General features: G+C 39.7%; 1 non-coding gene across 1 annotated transcript; it reads left to right on the top strand.

Annotated features, from left to right (window-relative positions):
* Nucleotides 1-7407: 7407 nt before the first annotated feature.
* LOC148562435 (small nucleolar RNA R71) lies at nucleotides 7408-7515 on the top strand. The gene has a single exon (XR_015887788.1). It is a non-coding gene; the product is annotated as a small nucleolar RNA R71 (small nucleolar RNA).
* Nucleotides 7516-17730: the final 10215 nt, after the last annotated feature.

Raw genomic sequence — 17730 nt, 5'->3', positions numbered from 1 at the left:
ACACTTTATGGTGGACATTAAACATGAAGGTGAAAATGCTATTACTTCAGCGTTGCAAAACCTGGGCGTGGCACGCCAGCTCGAAGGTGTGGCACGCCAGCTCTATTTTCATAATGGGCATGGCACGCCAGGTTCTAGGCATGGCACGCTAGTTCTAATGGCTAGAGAGGAAGATTTTATGTATCATTGAAGGCATGGCACGCCAAAGAGTGGGCGTGGTACGCCAGTTTCACAACACAAAGGGCACGACACTTTAGAAGTGGGCATGGGACGCCGGGGTACTTGACAGACTGACCTCTTCACCTTCAACTGGACATAACTTGAGCTACAAAGATCTAAATGAGTTGATTTTAAAAAATTTAGAAATCTGACATCCAAGGCTTTCTAACAATATATAATACTTCATAGTGGATATTCAATTTGAGGCCCAAACAACTCCATCTATTCAGCGTGCAAAGTGGGTCATACTCCATCTATTGGGTGTAGCACTTGAAACCACACGCCGATTCTCCCTGCAGCCTCCAACCTTCAACCAGGCCCACTCCAACTCTCATTCAAGCCACACTTATCAATCAATCAAGGCCACAAGAAGCATCTAGAATAGTTTATTTTTATTTTATTGTAATTTGCTTTTAATTTTATTTAAGTTTGTAATTTAGGAGAGCCTATATAAAGGCCTTAGTTTCATAGAATTAGTCATCCTGGATTGGGGGGAAGTCTTAGGACCCTCTTTGTTCACCATCAATTTCTTTTCTTTTCTTTCTTACTTTGTAAATAATTTAGTTATGAATTATGGTACGTGGAATCGTGATTACACTTTAATTATGTAAAATTCATCGCTCTTCCTTTCCCTGGTAATGGCGCCAAAAACATGATGCCAAGACCATGGTTCACAACTCCGTGTAACTAACCAGCAAGTGCACTGGGTCGTCCAAGTAATACCTTACGTGAGTAAGGGTCGAATCCCACGGAGATTGTTGATATGAAGCAAGCTATGGTCACCTTGCAAATCTCAGTTAGGCAGATATAAATTGATAATGGTGTTTTCGAATAATAATTAATAAAATAGGGATAGAAATACTTATGTAATTCATTGGTGAGAATTTCAGATAAGCGAATAGAGATGCTTCTCGTTCCTCTAAACCTCTGCTTTCCTGCTATCTTCATCCAGTCAGTCTTACTCCTTTCCATGGCTGGCTTTATGTGATACATCACCATTGTCAACGGCTACTTTCGGTCATCTCTTGGGAAAATGATCCAATGCCCTGTCACGGCACGGCTAATCGTCTGGAGGCATCACCTTTGTCAATAGCTTCATCTTATCCTCTCAGTGAAAATGATCAACGCACCCTATCACGGCACGGCTATTCATCTGTCGGTTCTCGATCATGTTGGAATAGGATTTACTATCCTTTTGCGTCTGTCACTAACGCCCTGCAATCGCGAGTTTGGAGCTCGTCACAGTCATCCAATCATTGAATCCTACTCGGAATACCACAGACAAGGTTTAGACTTTCCGGATTCTCTTGAATGCCGCCATCATTCTAGCTTACGCCACGAAGATTCTGATTAAGAGATCTAAGAGATACTCATTCAGTCGAAGGTAGAAAGGAAGTGGTTGTCAGGCACGCGTTCATAGGGAATGATGATGATTGTCACGTTCATCACATTCAGATTGAAGTACGAATGAATATCTTAGAAGCGAAACAAGATGAATTGAATAGAAAACAGTAGTACTTTGCATTAATCTTTGAGGAACAGCAGAGCTCCACACCTTAATCTATGGAGTGAAGAAACTCTACCGTTAAAATTACATAAGTGAAAGGTCCAGGCATGGCCGAATGGCCAGCCCCCCTGATCTAAGAACCAGGCGTCCAAAGATGGTTAATACAATAGTAAAAGGTCCTATTTATAATAAACTAGTCACTAGGGTTTACATGAGTAAGTAATTGATGCATAAATTCACTTCCGGGGCCCACTTGGTGTGTGCTTGGGCTGAGCTTTAACTTTCCACGTGCAAAGGCCATTTGTGGAGTTGAACGCCAGGTTTTGATCCATTTCTGGCGTTCAACTCTGGTTTTGGATCCTTTTCTGGCGCTGGACGCCAGAATTGGGCAGAGAGCTGGCGTTGAACGCCAGTTTGCGTCATCTATTCTTGGCCAAAGTATGGACTATTATATATTTCTGGAAATCCCTGGATGTCTACTTTCCAATGCAATTGGAAGTGCGCCATTTCGAGTTCTGTAGCTCCAGAAAATCCACTTTTAGAGCAGGGAGGTCAGAATCCAACAGCATCAGCAGTCCTTCTTCAACCTCTGAATCTGATTTTTGCTCAAGTCCCTCAATTTCAGCCAGAAAATACCTGAAATCACAGAAAAACACACAAACTCATAGTAAAGTCCAGAAATGTGAATTTAACATAAAAAATAATAAAAACATCCCTAAAAGTAACTAGATCCTACTAAAAACATACTAAAAACAATGCCAAAAAGCATATAAATTATCCGCTCATCACAACACCAAACTTAAATTGTTGCTTGTCCCCAAGCAACTGAAAATCAAATAGGATAAAAAGAAGAGAATATACTATAAATTCCAAACTATCAATGAAACATAGCTCCAATCAAATGAGCGGGACTTGTAGCTTTTTGCCTCTTGAATAGTTTTGGCATCTCACTTTATCCATTGAAGTTCAGAATGATTGGCTTCTATAGGAACTCAGAGTTCAGATAGTGTTATTGATTCTCCTAGTTCAGTATGATGATTCTTGAACACAGCTTCTTTATGAGTCTTGGTCGTGGCCCTAAGCACTTTGTTTTCCAGTATTACCACCGGATACATAAATGCCACAGACACATAATTGGGTGAACCTTTTCAGATTGTGACTCAGCTTTGCTAAAGTCCCCAATTAGAGGTGTCCAGGGTTCTTAAGCACACTCTTTTTTTTTTTTTTTTTGCTTTGGACCTTGACTTTAACCGCTCAGTCTCAAGTTTTCACTTGACACCTACACGCCACAAGCACATGGTTAGGGACAGCTTGGTTTAGCCGCTTAGACCAGGATTTTATTCCGTTAGGCCCTCCTATCCACTGATGCTCAAAGCCTTGGGATTCTTTTTATTTCCCTTGCCTTTTGGTTTTAAGGGTTATTGGCTTTTTGCTCTTGCCTCTTGGTTTTAAGAGCTTTTGGCTTTTTCTGCTTGTTTTTTCTTTTTCTTTCTATTTTTTTGCCCCCCCCCTTTTTTTCTGCAAGCTTTGTTCTTTGCTGCTTTTTCTTGCTTCAAGAATCATTTTTTTTATTTTTCAGATTATCAAATAACATGTCTCCTAGTCATCATTCTTTCAAGAGCCAACATATTTAACATTCTTAAACAACAACTTCAAAAGACATATGCACTGTTCAAGCATACATTCAGAAAACAAGAAGCATTGTCACCACATCAATATAATTAAGCTAAGTTCAAGGATAAATTCGAAACTCATGTACTTCTTGTTCTTTTGAATTAAAATATTTTTCAATTAAGAGAGGTGATGGATTCATAGGACATTTATAACTTTAAGACAAAGTTACTAACTACTAATGATCATGTAATGAAGACACAAACATAGATAAGCACATAACATAGAAAACGAAAAACAGAAGAAATAAGAACAAGGAATGAATCCACCTTAGTGATGGTGGCGTTTCCTTCTTGAGGAACCAATGATGTCCTTGAGCTCTTCTATGTCTCTTCCTTGTCTTTGTTTCTCCTCCCTCATTGCTTTTTGATCTTCTCTGATTTCATAGAGCATGATGGAGTGCTCTTGATGTTCCACCCTTAGTTGTCCCATATTGGAACTCAATTCTCCTAGGGAGGTGTTGATTTGCTCCCAATAGTTTTGTGGAGGGAAGTGCATTTGAAGCATTTCTGGGATCTCATGGTGATGAGCTTCATACGCCTCTTGAGCTTCATGAATGGGCTCTCTTGCTTGCTCCATCTTCTTTTTAGTGATGGGCTTGTCCTCTTTAATGAGGATATCTCCCTCTATGTCAATCCCAGCCGAATTGCATAGGTGGCAGATGAGGTGAGGAAAGGCTAACCTTGCCATAGTGGAGGACTTGTCAGCCACCTTGTAGAGTTCTTGAGGTATAATCTCATGAACTTCCACCTCTTCTCCAATCATGATGCTATGGATCATGATGGCCCGGTCTATAGTAACTTCAGACCGGTTGCTAGTGGGAATGATTGAGAATTGAATGAATTCCAACCATCCTCTAGCTACAGGCTTGAGGTCCAATCTTCTTAGTTGAACCGGCTTGTCTTTGGAGTCAATCTTCCATTGAGCTCCTTCCACGTATATGTCCATAAGGACTTGGTCCAACCTTTGATTAAAGTTGACCCTTCTAGTGTAGGGGCGTTCATCTCCTTGCATCATGGGCAAGTTAAACGCCAACCTCACATTCTCCGAACTAAAATCTAAGTATTTCCCCCAAACCATTGTAACATAGTTCTTTGGATCCGGGTTCTTACTTTGATCATGGTTCTTGGTGATCCATGCATTGGCATAGAACTCTTGAACCATTAGGATGCCGACTTGTTGGATGGGATTTGTTAGAACTTCCCAACCTCTTCTTTGAATTTCATGTCGGATCTCCGGATACTCATTTCTTTTGAGTTTGAAAGGGACCTCAGGGATCACCTTCTTCTTGGCCACAACATCATAGAAGTGGTCTTGATGGGCTTTGGAGATGAACTTTTCCATCTCCCATGACTCGGATGTGGAAGCTTTTGTCTTCCCTTTCCCCTTTCTAGAGGATTCTCCGGTCTTAGGTGCCATCAATGGTAATGGAAAAACAAAAAGCTTATGCTTTTACCACACCAAACTTAGAATTTTGCTCGCCCTCGAGCAATAAAAAAAAAGAATAGATGAAGAAGAAGAAGAAATGGAGGAGAGGGAGAGTGGGGAGTGTTTCGGCCAAGAAGGGTGTAGAGGGGTGTGTTGTGTGAATTTGATGAAGAATGGAGGGCTTTATATAGGGAAGGGAGGGGGGAAAGGTTTCGGCCATATGGGTGGGTGTGGGTGGGAAATTGGTTTTGAATTTTTGAAGGTAGGTGGAGTTTATGAGGTAGGTTTATGGGGAAGAGTGGATGGATGTGAGTGGTGAAGAGGTGATGGGGAAGAGAGTTTAAGGTGATTAGTGAAGGGTTTTTGGGGAAGAGTGTTTATGGGGTTGTGTGAAAGAAAGTGGTGAGAAGAAGTGAGTGGAGGTAGGTAGGGATCCTGTGGGGTCCACAGATCCTGAGGTGTTCAAAGATTTACATCCCTGCACCCATTAGGCATGTAAAAAATGCCTTTGCACACAACTCTGGCCATTCAGCGCCAGGTTGGTGGCCATTTTGGGCGTTCAACGCCCATTTGTGTGCCATTTCTGGCGTTGAATGCCAGAACCATGCCTGTTCTGGCGTTCAGCGCCCAGAAGCTGCCCATTTTGGGCGTTCAGCGCCAGAACCATGCTCTGTTCTGGCGCTGAACGCCGACAGATGCTCCTCCAGGGTGTGATTTTTCTTCTGCTATTTTTGATTCCGTTTTCAATTTTTATATTTATTTTGTGACTCCACATGATCATGAACCTACAAAGACATATAACTAAGAAAAATATAGTTAGATAAATAAAAATTGGGTTGCCTCCCAACCAGCGCTTCTTTAATGTCAATAGCTTGACAGTGGGCTCTCATGGAGCCTCACAGATGTGTAGAGCTTTGTTGAGACTCTCCAACACCAAACTTAGAGTTTGGATATGGGAGTTCAACACCAAACTTAGAGTTTGGTTGTGGCCTCCCAACACCAAACTTAGAGTTTGACTGTGGGGGCTCTGGTTGACTCTGCTTTGAGAGAAGCTTTTTCTGCTTCCTCTCCATGGTTGCAGAGGGAGATCCTTGAGTTTCAAACACAAGGGAGTCCTTATTCCATTGAAGGACTATTTCACCTCTATCAACATCAATCACAGCTCTTGCTGTGGCCAGGAAAGGTCTTCCTAGGATGATGGATTCATCCTCTTCCTTTCCAGTATCCAGGACTATGAAATCAGCAGGGATGTAAAGGCCTTCAACCTTTACTAACACGTTTTCTACTTGTCCATAAGCCTGTTTTCTTGAATTGTCTGCCATCTCTAATGAGATTTTAGCAGCTTGCACCCCATAGATTCCCAGTTTCTCTATTACAGAGAGAGGCATGAGGTTTATTCCTGAACCCAGGTCACACAGAGCCTTAAAGATCATGGTGCCTATGGTACAAGGTATTATGAACTTTCCAGGATCCTGTCTCTTCTGAGGCAATGTCAGTTGATCCATATCACTTAGTTCATTGATGAACAAGGGAGGTTCATCTTCCCAAGTTTCAATACCAAATAATTTGGCATTCAGCTTCATGATTGCACTAAGAAATTTGGCAGTTTTCTCTTCAGTAACATCCTCATTCTCTTCAGAAGAGGAATACTCATCAAAGCTCATGAAGGGCATAAGGAGGTTCAATGGAATCTCTATGGTCTCTAGATGAGCCTCAGAGTCCTTTGGTTCCTCAGAGGGAAGCTCTTTATTGATCACTGGACGTCCCAGGAGGTCCTCCTCCTTGGGATTCACGTCCTCTCCTTCCCTTGCAGGTTCGGCCATGGTGCTTATGTCAATGGCCTTGCACTCTCCTTTTGGGTTCTCTTCTGTATTGCTTGGGAGAGTACTAGGAGGGATTTCAGTGATCCTTTTACTCAGCTGGCCCACTTGTGCTTCCAAATTTCTAATGAAAGACCTTGTTTCATTCATGAAACTCACAGTGGCCTTAGATAGTTCAGAGACTAAGTTTGCTAAATTAGAAGTATTTTGTTCAGAGTTCTCTGTCTGTTGCTGAGTGGATGATGGAAAAGGCTTGCTATTGCTAAACCTGTTTCTTCCACCATTATTAAAGCCTTGTTGAGGCTTTTGATCCTTCCATGAGAAATTTGGATGATTTCTCCATGATGGATTATAGGTGTTTCCATAAGGTTCACCCATATAATTTACCTCTGCTATTGCAGGGTTCTCAGGATCATAAGCTTCTTCTTCAGAAGATGCCTCTTGAGTACTGTTGGATGCAGCTTGCATTCCATTCAGACTCTGAGAAATCATATTGACTTGCTGAGTCAGTATTTTGTTCTGAGCCAATATGGCATTCAGAGTATCAACTTCAAGAACTCCCTTCTTCATAGGCGTCCCATTACTTACAGGATTCCTCTCAGAAGTGTACATGAACTGGTTATTAGCAACCATGTCAATGAGTTCTTGAGCTTCTGCAGGCGTTTTCTTTAGGTGAATGGATCCACCTGCAGAAGTATCCAATGACATCTTTGATAACTCAGATAAACCATCATAGAATATATCCAGGATGGTCCATTCTGAAAGCATGTCAGAAGGACACTTTTTGATCAACTGTTTGTATCTTTCCCAAGCTTCATAGAGGGATTCACCTTCTTTCTGTCTGAAGGTTTGAACATCCACTCTAAGCTTGCTCAGCTTTTGAGGAGGAAAGAACTTGGCTAAGAAAGCCGTGACCAGCTTATCCCAAGAGTTCAGGCTATCTCTGGGTTGAGAGTCCAACCACACTCTAGCTCTGTCTCTTGCAGCAAAAGAGAAAAGCATGAGCCTGTAGACTTCAGGATCTACTCCATTAGTCTTAACAGTATCACATATCTGCAAGAATTCAGTTAAGAACTGAAAAGGATCTTCAGATGGAAGTCCATGAAACTTGCAGTTCTGCTGCATCAGAGAAACTAATTGAGGTTTCAGCTCAAAGTTGTTTGCTCCAATGGCAGGAATGGAGATGCTTCTTCCATGTAAATTTGAATTAGGTGCAGTAAAGTCACCAAGCATTCTCCTTCCATTATTATTATTTTCGGCTGCCATCTCCTCTTCCTGTTCGAAAATTTCTGAAAGGTTATCCCTGGATTGTTGTAATTTAGCTTCTCTTAGTTTTCTCTTCAGAGTCCTTTCAGGTTCTGGATCTGCTTCAACAAGAATATTCTTGTCCTTACTCCTGCTCATATGATAAAGAAGAGGGCACAGAAAAATAATAATAATAGAGATCCTTTATACCACAGTACAGGGATCCCTGTGTGAGTAGAAGAAGAGGGGGAGACAAAGAATGTAATGTAATGGAAGAAACACAACTGTGAGGAGGGTTGAGATGTGAGATGAGATGTTAGTAAATGAATAAATAAATAGAATAAGATGGGAGAGGGAGAATTTTCGAAAAATATTTTTGAAAAAGAGTTAGTGATTTTTAAAAATGGTTTTTTTTTTTTGAAAAATGTTAGTATTTTTCGAAAATTTTTAAAATCAAAAATAAAAATAAGAATAATTAGATAATTAAAAAGAAATTTTTGAAAAAGAGGGAAGATATTTTCGAAAATTAGAGAGAGAGAGTTAGTTAGGTAGTTTTAAAAAATTTAAGAAACAAACAAAAAGTTAGTTAGTTAGTTGAAACAAATTTTGAAAAGATAAGAAGTTAGGAAGTTAGAAAAGATATTTTGAAACCAACTTTTTGAAAAAGGTAAGATAAGAAGATATTTTAGAAATTAGTTTTGAAAAAGATTTGATTTTTTAAAATCTCAATTAATGACTTGATTCATAAGAAATCACAAGATATGATTCTAGAACTTAAAGTTTGAATCTTTCTTAACAAGCAAGTAACAAACTTCAAATTTTTGAATCAAAACATTAATTGATTATGTTATTTTCGAAAATTTGATAAAAATAAGAAAAAGATTTTTGAAAAATATTTTTGGAATTTTCGAAAATAACTAAGAATTTTGAAAAAGATTTGATTTTTGAAAAAGATTTTGAAAAAGATAAGATTTTCAAATTGAAAATTTGATTTGACTCATAAGAAACAACTTGATTTTAAAAATTTTTGAAAAAGTCAATCCAAATTTTCGAATTTGATGAGAGAAAATGGGAAAGATATTTTTTTGATTTTTTTGAAATTTTTATGATGAGAGAGAAAAACACTAAAGAGATGCAATGCATGAAATTTTTAGATCAAAACATGTGATGCATGCAAGAATGCTATGAATGTCAAGATGAACACCAAGAACACTATGAATGTCAAGATGAACATCATAGACACAATTTTGAAAAATTTTTAATGCAAAGAAAACATGCAAGACACCAAACTTAGAATTCTTTAATGCTAGACACTAAGAATTCAAGAATGCATATGAAAAACAAGAAAAGACACAAAACATGCAAATGCAAAGATCAAGCAAGAAGACTTACCAAGAACAACTTGAAGATCATGAAGAACACTATGAATGCATGAATTTTCGAAAAATGCAAGATGCACATGCAATTGACACCAAACTTATAACATGACTCATGACTCAAACAAGAAACACAAAAAAATTATTTTTTATTTTTATGATTTTCTAATTTTTTTGGATTTTTATTTCGAAAATTATATGAAAAAGAAAAAATAAGGATTCCAAAATTTTTAACATGAATTCCAGGAATCTTGCCATGTTTAGTCTAAAGCTTCAGTCCAGGAATTAGACATGGCTCATGAGCCAGCCAAGCTTTCAATGAAAGCTCCGGTCCAAAACACTAGACATGGCCAATGGCCAGCCAAGCTTTAGCATGTAAATCAGGAACAATAGCAGGTGGATTAACAACAACTAGCTTGCTCTTGATAACAAATTGCTACCTCAGTCCAAATAAATTTAGACATGGCTTTACAGCCAGCCAGGCTTCACATGCTTCATGAAACACTAGAATTCATTATTTAAAAATTTTGAATAAAATTTTTTTTTTTCGAAAACAAAAGAAAAATTTTGAAAGATTTTTGAAAAATTTTTGAAAAGAAAAGAAAATAAAAAGAAAATTACCTAATCTGAGCAACAGGATGAACCGTCAGTTGTCCATACTCGAACAATCCCCGGCATCGGCGCCAAAAACTTGGTACGCGGAATCGTGATTACACTTTAATTATGTAAAATTCATCGCTCTTCCTTTCCCTGGTAATGGCGCCAAAAACATGATGCCAAGACCATGGTTCACAACTCCGTGTAACTAACCAGCAAGTGCACTGGGTCGTCCAAGTAATACCTTACGTGAGTAAGGGTCGAATCCCACGGAGATTGTTGGTATGAAGCAAGCTATGGTCACCTTGCAAATCTCAGTTAGGCAGATATAAATTGATAATGGTGTTTTCGAATAATAATTAATAGAATAGGGATAGAAATACTTATGTAATTCATTGGTGAGAATTTCAGATAAGCGAATAGAGATGCTTCTCGTTCCTCCAAACCTCTACTTTCCTGCTATCTTCATCCAGTCAGTCTTACTCCTTTCCATGGCTGGCTTTATGTGATACATCACCATTGTCAACGGCTACTTTCGGTCATCTCTCGGGAAAATGATCCAATGCCCTGTCACGGCACGGCTAATCGTCTGGAGGCATCACCTTTGTCAATGGCTTCATCTTATCCTCTCAGTGAAAATGATCAACGCACCCTATCACGGCACGGCTATTCATCTATCGGTTCTCGATCATGCTGGAATAGGATTTACTATCCTTTTGCGTCTGTCACTAACGCCCTGCAATCGCGAGTTTGGAGCTCGTCACAGTCATCCAATCATTGAATCCTACTCGGAATACCACAGACAAGGTTTAGACTTTCCGGATTCTCTTGAATGCCGCCATCATTCTAGCTTACGCCACGAAGATTCTGATTAAGAGATCTAAGAGATACTCATTCAGTCAAAGGTAGAACAGAAGTGGTTGTCAGGCACGCGTTCATAGGGAATGATGATGATTGTCACGTTCATCACATTCAGATTGAAGTACGAATGAATATCTTAGAAGCGAAACAAGATGAATTGAATAGAAAACAGTAGTACTTTGCATTAATCTTTGAGGAACAGCAGAGCTCCACACCTTAATCTATGGAGTGAAGAAACTCTACCGTTAAAATTACATAAGTGAAAGGTCCAGGCATGGCCGAATGGCCAGCCCCCCTGATCTAAGAACCAGGCGTCCAAAGATGGTTAATACAATAGTAAAAGGTCCTATTTATAATAAACTAGTCACTAGGGTTTACATGAGTAAGTAATTGATGCATAAATTCACTTCCGGGGCCCACTTGGTGTGTGCTTGGGCTGAGCTTTAACTTTCCACGTGCAGAGGCCATTTGTGGAGTTGAACGCCAGGTTTTGATCCATTTCTGGCGTTCAACTCTGGTTTTGGATCCTTTTCTGGCGCTGGACGCCAGAATTGGGCAGAGAGCTGACGTTGAACGCCAGTTTGTGTCATCTATTCTTGGCCAAAGTATGGACTATTATATATTGCTGGAAATCCCTGGATGTCTACTTTCCAATGCAATTGGAATCGCGCCATTTCGAGTTCTGTATATCTAGAAAATCCACTTTGAGTGCAGGGAGGTCAGAATCCAACAGCATCAGCAGTCCTTCTTCAACCTCTGAATCTGATTTCTGCTCAAGTCCCTCAATTTCAGCCAGAAAATACCTGAAATCACAGAAAAACACACAAACTCATAGTAAAGTCCAGAAATGTGAATTTAACATAAAAACTAATGAAAACATCCCTAAAAGTAACTAGATCCTACTAAAAACATACTTAAAAAAATGCCAAAAAGCACATAAATTATCCGCTCATCAAATTACTAAATCTTTTCATTGGGAAAAAGAGCTCTATTTCTATTTGATGGATTGATTGTTTTTATTCTTCTTCTTCTATTCATCTCTCTTTGATTTACTAGAAAGAATTTCGTTCTTCATTCTAGCATTCAATTATCTTGGAAAAGAGATTGAATGAAATTGGGTTTTATGGGAACCTTGGAAGAGGAAACATAAAACCATGCTTGAAATTCTTTCTCACACTTGAATAGATTTGGGTTTTGGAAGGGATATGGTGACATGAAATCTCTCCATTACTTGGGTTTAGAAAAGTGTGTGGTATAATCAAGGACCATTCTTCATCTCTTCTCATGAGCAATTAGACCAAGGAATTGGCTATTGATCAAGATTTGAGAGATTGAGTCACCAAGGAATTGGGGCTTAATCAATCATGATTGCCAAGAGGTCAATGAGTTGCATGATTGAAGATGAAATGAAATCAATTAATCTGGAGAATGCAATATCTCTTGATCCCAATGCTTATTTTATCTTTATTTCTTTTATTTACTTTATGGTCATTTAAATTTTCTGCACTTTACATTTCCATCACTTTACTTTCCTGTACTTTACTTTCCTTGCCATTTACCTTATTGCACTTTATTGCTTTCCTTTACTTTCATGCAATTTACAATTCTGTTTGCTTATCACTCCAATATGAATAGTCTAACTAGGATAATCAATTAACTATTATTTGCTTTAATCTGTTAATCTCTGTGGGATTCGACCCCACTCCTAGTGGGTTATTACTTGACGATATTTGGTGCGCTTGCCAAAGAACGGATTCATTTTATATGGGGAGCGAATTCCGGTCGATCATGGACGATATGCTCATCAAGACCAGAGACGACCTTGCTCTTTTGACTGACTTGTCCGAGATGTTCTCCACAATAAAGAAGCATGGGATGAGACTGAATCCTTCAAAATGCACCTTTGGAGTGGAGGATGAGAATTTCTTAGACTTCATGCTCACTCAAAGTGGTATTGAGACCAACCTAGATAAGTGTACATCCATACTAGAGATGAATAGTCTAACTTGCCTCAAGGAAATCCAGCAACTAAACGGCAGGTTGGCCGCGTTGTCCAGGTTTCTAACAAGATCAGCTCTGAAGTCTCTACCTTTCTTCTCAATACTAAAAAAAGGAACCAATTTGAATGGACTCAGGAATGCGAACAAGTCTTCCAAAATTTTAAAACATTCTTAAGCCAACCCCCAATGCTTACTCAACCTCTCCCAAGGGAGGAGCTTATCATCTACCTAGAAATAACACCTCGAGATATAGTATCAGCCTTGGTCCGAAAGGATGAACACGAACAATAACCCATCTCATTTGTGAGCAAAGCCCTACAGGGGGCAGAATTAAACTATCAAAAGATAGAGAAGTTCGCATATGCCCTTATCATCACTTCTAGAAGACTCCGACCTTATTTTCAAGCTCAAACTATAAAGGTCCGAACTAATAAACCCATGAAGCATACTTTATAGAAGACGGACATTGCAGGGAGGATGCTACAATGGACTGTGGAGCTGTACAAATTTGACTTAAGATATGAAACTGGGACAGCAATCAGATCCCAATATCTGGCTGACTTTGTGGCAAAATACACTGAAGCCCGAGGAGATCTGTCAACTTGGAATTTGTATGTAGATTGATCATCTAATAAAGTTGGAAGTGGAGCAGGAGTTATTCAGGAAAATAAAAAAGGAACTCGGATTGAACTATCATTAAAGTTTGAGTTTCATGTATGAAGCCTTGCTTGCTGGCTTAAAGCTGGCAAAAGAAGTCGGGGCAGAAAGATTGATAGTATTTAGTGACTCTCAAGTGATAACTTCCCAAGTTAACGGCACTTATCAAGCTAAGGATCCTATCATGAAGAAGTACCTAAAAGAAGCACAAGAACAATTAGCACAGTTCTCAGAAAGAGAGGTCCAACATATAGCTCGAAAATCCAATGTCCGACCTGATGCCCTTTCTAAACTAGCTAGCACCAAGTTAGGGGGCAACAATAGAAGCCTGGTCCAGGAAACTCTCCATGCACCATCAGTATTGAAAGAAGATGACAAGACAAACGCAATGACCACATCCAACCAAATCCAAGGATGGATGACTCCCATAGTCAAATATCTTAAATTTGATATCATTCTTGGAGATGAAAAGAAAGCAACGAGGCTCATAAGGAAAGCACAAAACTATACCATGGTCCACAATATTCTCTATAAAACAGGAGTATTCACACCTCTATTAAAGTGTGTCCCGACCTCCAAGACTAAGGCGGTCTTAGAAGAGGTTCATAGTGGCATATGTGAAAATCACTTAAGAGTACGATCACTAGTCAAGAAAGTGATCTGAGTTGGCTTCTTTTGGCTAACCTTGCAAAGGGAGGCAGCTGACTTTGTTAAAAAGTGTTTGCCTTGTCAAAGGCATGCCAACTTCCATGTAGCACCTCCAGAGGAGCTTATCAGCGTCACCTCACCTTGGCCATTTACAAAATGGGGTCTTGACCTTCTCGGTCCATTTTCACAAGCCCCTGGACAAGTAAAGTACCTCATAGTGGGTATTGACTACTTTACTAAGTGGATGAGGCAGAACCTTTGGCAACCATTACAACTGAAAGAAGTCAGAAATTTCTCTATAAGAACATTGTCACCCGATTTGAAGTTTCACACTCCATCACCATGATCAATGGAACTCAGTTCATCGACTTAACCTTTAGAATCCTGGTAGCCGGCCTCAAGATTAAGCACTAATTCACATCGATAGAACACCCTCAGGCCAACGGACAAGCTGAAGTTGCAAATAAAATCGTATTGGCTGGGTTAAAACGCCGACTATAAGATGCAAAGGGTGCATGGGCGGACGAGCTCCCTCAAGTCTTGGGCATATCGGACAACTCCCCGCTCAACAAATGAGGAATCACCTTTTTGACTTGCTTATGGCATAGAGGCCATGATTCCTGTAGAGATCGTTGAAGAATCTCCAAGAGTTAGATTCTATGATGAAGTGATCAATGTCCAAACACAAAAGGAAGAACGACCTGCTCCCATAAGTCCGAGAACAAGCTCGGATAAAAGAGGAGGCATTGAAACAAAGGATGGCCTTTAAGATACAACCAGAAAGTAATCAGGAGAAGCTTTACCATGAACGACGTCATACTGATCCGAAATAACATCGGAGTTCAGAAGTTGGGCGAAGAAAAGCTGACTGCAAATTGGAAGGGACCTTACAAGGTTGTCGAAGTCTTAGGGAAGGGTTACTATAAGGTTTCCGACTTAAAAGGGAACAACCTCCCAAGGTCGTGGCACACATGTAACTTAAAGAGGTACTGCAGTTAAAAAGCACACCTTGTTCCCTGGTGTACTCTATTTTCTGACTTTATGATTTTTTCCCAACAAGGATTTTCCTGAAGGAGATTTTAACGAGGCATCATAGCAAGGAATAAGGATTATAAGAAAAATCCTTATTAGCAAAAAAATTTATGCAAATCTGTTTCTCTTATTAATAATAAGGTATTTTCTACCAATTTTTCTATTTCAAACGCATTAATTTAAGCTCGAAAAATCATAAAAAATATTGTCTGATCTACATGGTCAGCAAGATGAAGTGACGAGGTACAAATTTGTGTAAGAAGTTATGTAAGCAATTCATGGTCCGATCTTAAACGAGTCAGACCAAAAATAAAATGTAAGAGTAACTTGATAAAGTCCGATTACTTGAAGTCAGAACTTAAACATTTAAGGGAGAATAATACTTATATATGAAAGGTCCAGAAATGACCGATCTACTTCACCGACGTCTTTCCGAACTTAGCAAAAAATAGCATTGAAAGTTGTCAAAACAATAAAAATTTGTATTCAGCTAATAGCTGTATCAACTAAGGAAAGATGTTTAAACACAATCATAATAGTGAAAAAAGGTTTTTTAACAAAAAATAAAAGTTGTTCAAGCAACAACTATTATAAAGGGTAAAATTGCTCATAACAGTTCAGGCCATTCAAATCTAGAAATTATAAACGGTAGAATTGATCACTAGTAACGGCATCTTCAGGTTGAGTAGAAGAGGTCTGGACACATTCAGACATCTGCACTGCAGGGATCGGTAGAGTTGTAGAAGCAAGGGACTCACCACCCAATTGAGGATCAGGAGCTTGAGAAGCCTGTCTGACTTGCGCCCCCGAGGTCTTTGGATTAGGCATAAGAGTGTCCTCCTCATCATCTGAGGCAGGAACAATCTTGTCGTCCACCACAATGTTGTCGAGACTGATGAAGGAGAGGTCCGCCTCGGGAGCAACAACTCAAAACTGAGCCTTCAGGTTCGCCACAATCTCCTCCATATCTTTGGCATGGTCTGCTCAAGCTCCGCATATTTATCTCGGGATTTAGTGATCTCATCCACCAAGTCGAGCTTCTCCCCGAAGACCCTGGTGTAACTCTCCTCGGCCTTCTTCTTTAACCTCCGACATGGCTAAAGCGGCTTCTGCCTGCTTTGCTTTTTGCCAAGGTCAGAAAGCAGAGATTATTTTTCTTCTTCCCACTCTTTCTTAAACTCCCTTAAGGATGCCACTTCAGCCTGCAAGTCGAACAACATGCGCTGAGTAGCACCAAGGTAGTCTTCTCCAACTCCCTTAAAAGAGCTGTGCAAATCCCAGCCGTCTGGACTCCACTTCGGGCCATAAGATGGAGATGAGATTTTATGACAACATCATCCATACTAGTAAAGCTGTGGGAAAGGATGTGTTTCTCACTCCAAGCAATGGCATCAAACTCCCTGCTCATATATACCCCTGAGTCTGAAGTCTTACATTTTTTAGGGTTCGGCTGGGGATTGGAAGGCAGAGGATGGACTGTTGGTTTGATCGAGCTAGAAGGAGGAGGGGTCGGCAGGGGAGCCGGGTCAAAAGTAATCTTTAAAGAGGTCGAGGTGCTCGAGTCCGACTTAGTGGGCAAGGAGAGATTAGCAGTTTCACTGGCTTCTTTCAGTTGTATGTTCCAAGCAACAACATTTTTCTTGCGGTCCAAAGTATTTTCATTGCGGCCGACTTGGGGGCCATTTTATCTACACAATATTAAGGTTGGATCATGTTAGCCTTAAAATCGAAGTCAACAAAACTACATTTAAAAAATAAAAAGAATACTACCTAGTTCAGATTGAAGTTGGTTGGGGTTTCCTAAAAACTTCTTGGTATCCAGATAAGGAGCTCGGCTCTAACACTCTTGAAACAGACTGACTACACTCTCCTTGATCTCATGTAAGTCATCTGCATTATACATAACTATTATAGGATGTTCCTCCCAATATAGAGGGAAAATAGGCTCACTCCCTTCACCAAGAAAGAAAGTTCGGACACCCTCAACAGAACGGATTTTGAAAAAGTAATTTTTAAAATCGTGGAAAGAATCGTCAAAAATGGCAAAGACTTTTCTCCCGTGGACAGCTTGGAAAAAGACCCAACCTTGTTTTTTAGAGCTAAAGGGTTTGGTCAAGACCAAATATAAAAGAAGACCTTAAGAAAAGGTTGGACATCAAGTTCCCGACAAAGAAGTTGGCATACCTTCAAGAAACCCCAAGAATTGGGATGCAATTGGGTAGGGGCAACATTACAGGTCTTAAGGACTTCAATTTCAAAGTCGGAAAAGAGAAGGCTAACCTCTAACTTGGTAAAAAAGTAATCATAGACATAGATGAAGTGACATTCCTACCTATCAAGTCGCGGAAAACAGACCCTCTCCTCAGGATCGGCAACTACAATCTCATAACCCCTTTCATCCTCCCGATTCAAACATAACCTATGATGTCTATGAAAAGTTTCAGCATACTCATTATCAATAACGGGGACAGGAGTAAGAACAGAAATATCTATCCAGGTCAAGTCGGACGGGACTTTAGACGACATGTTGTGAATTACATACCAAGACATAAAAGCTATACCTACAATACAACAAAACAAAAGTTCATCACCACAAATCAGATAACAACAACAAGACAAATGATCAGGAGGTCAGGTCATCTTCAAAGATTGTCATCAACCTCCCGAAT

Source organism: Arachis ipaensis, chromosome B6 (genome assembly GCF_059453495.1).
Source record: "Arachis ipaensis isolate K30076 ecotype BB chromosome B6, ASM5945349v1, whole genome shotgun sequence".
NCBI classification, from domain to species: domain Eukaryota; kingdom Viridiplantae; phylum Streptophyta; class Magnoliopsida; order Fabales; family Fabaceae; genus Arachis; species Arachis ipaensis.
The sequence above is the reverse complement of the archived record's forward strand: the minus strand, read 5'-3'. Positions and strand labels throughout refer to the sequence as shown.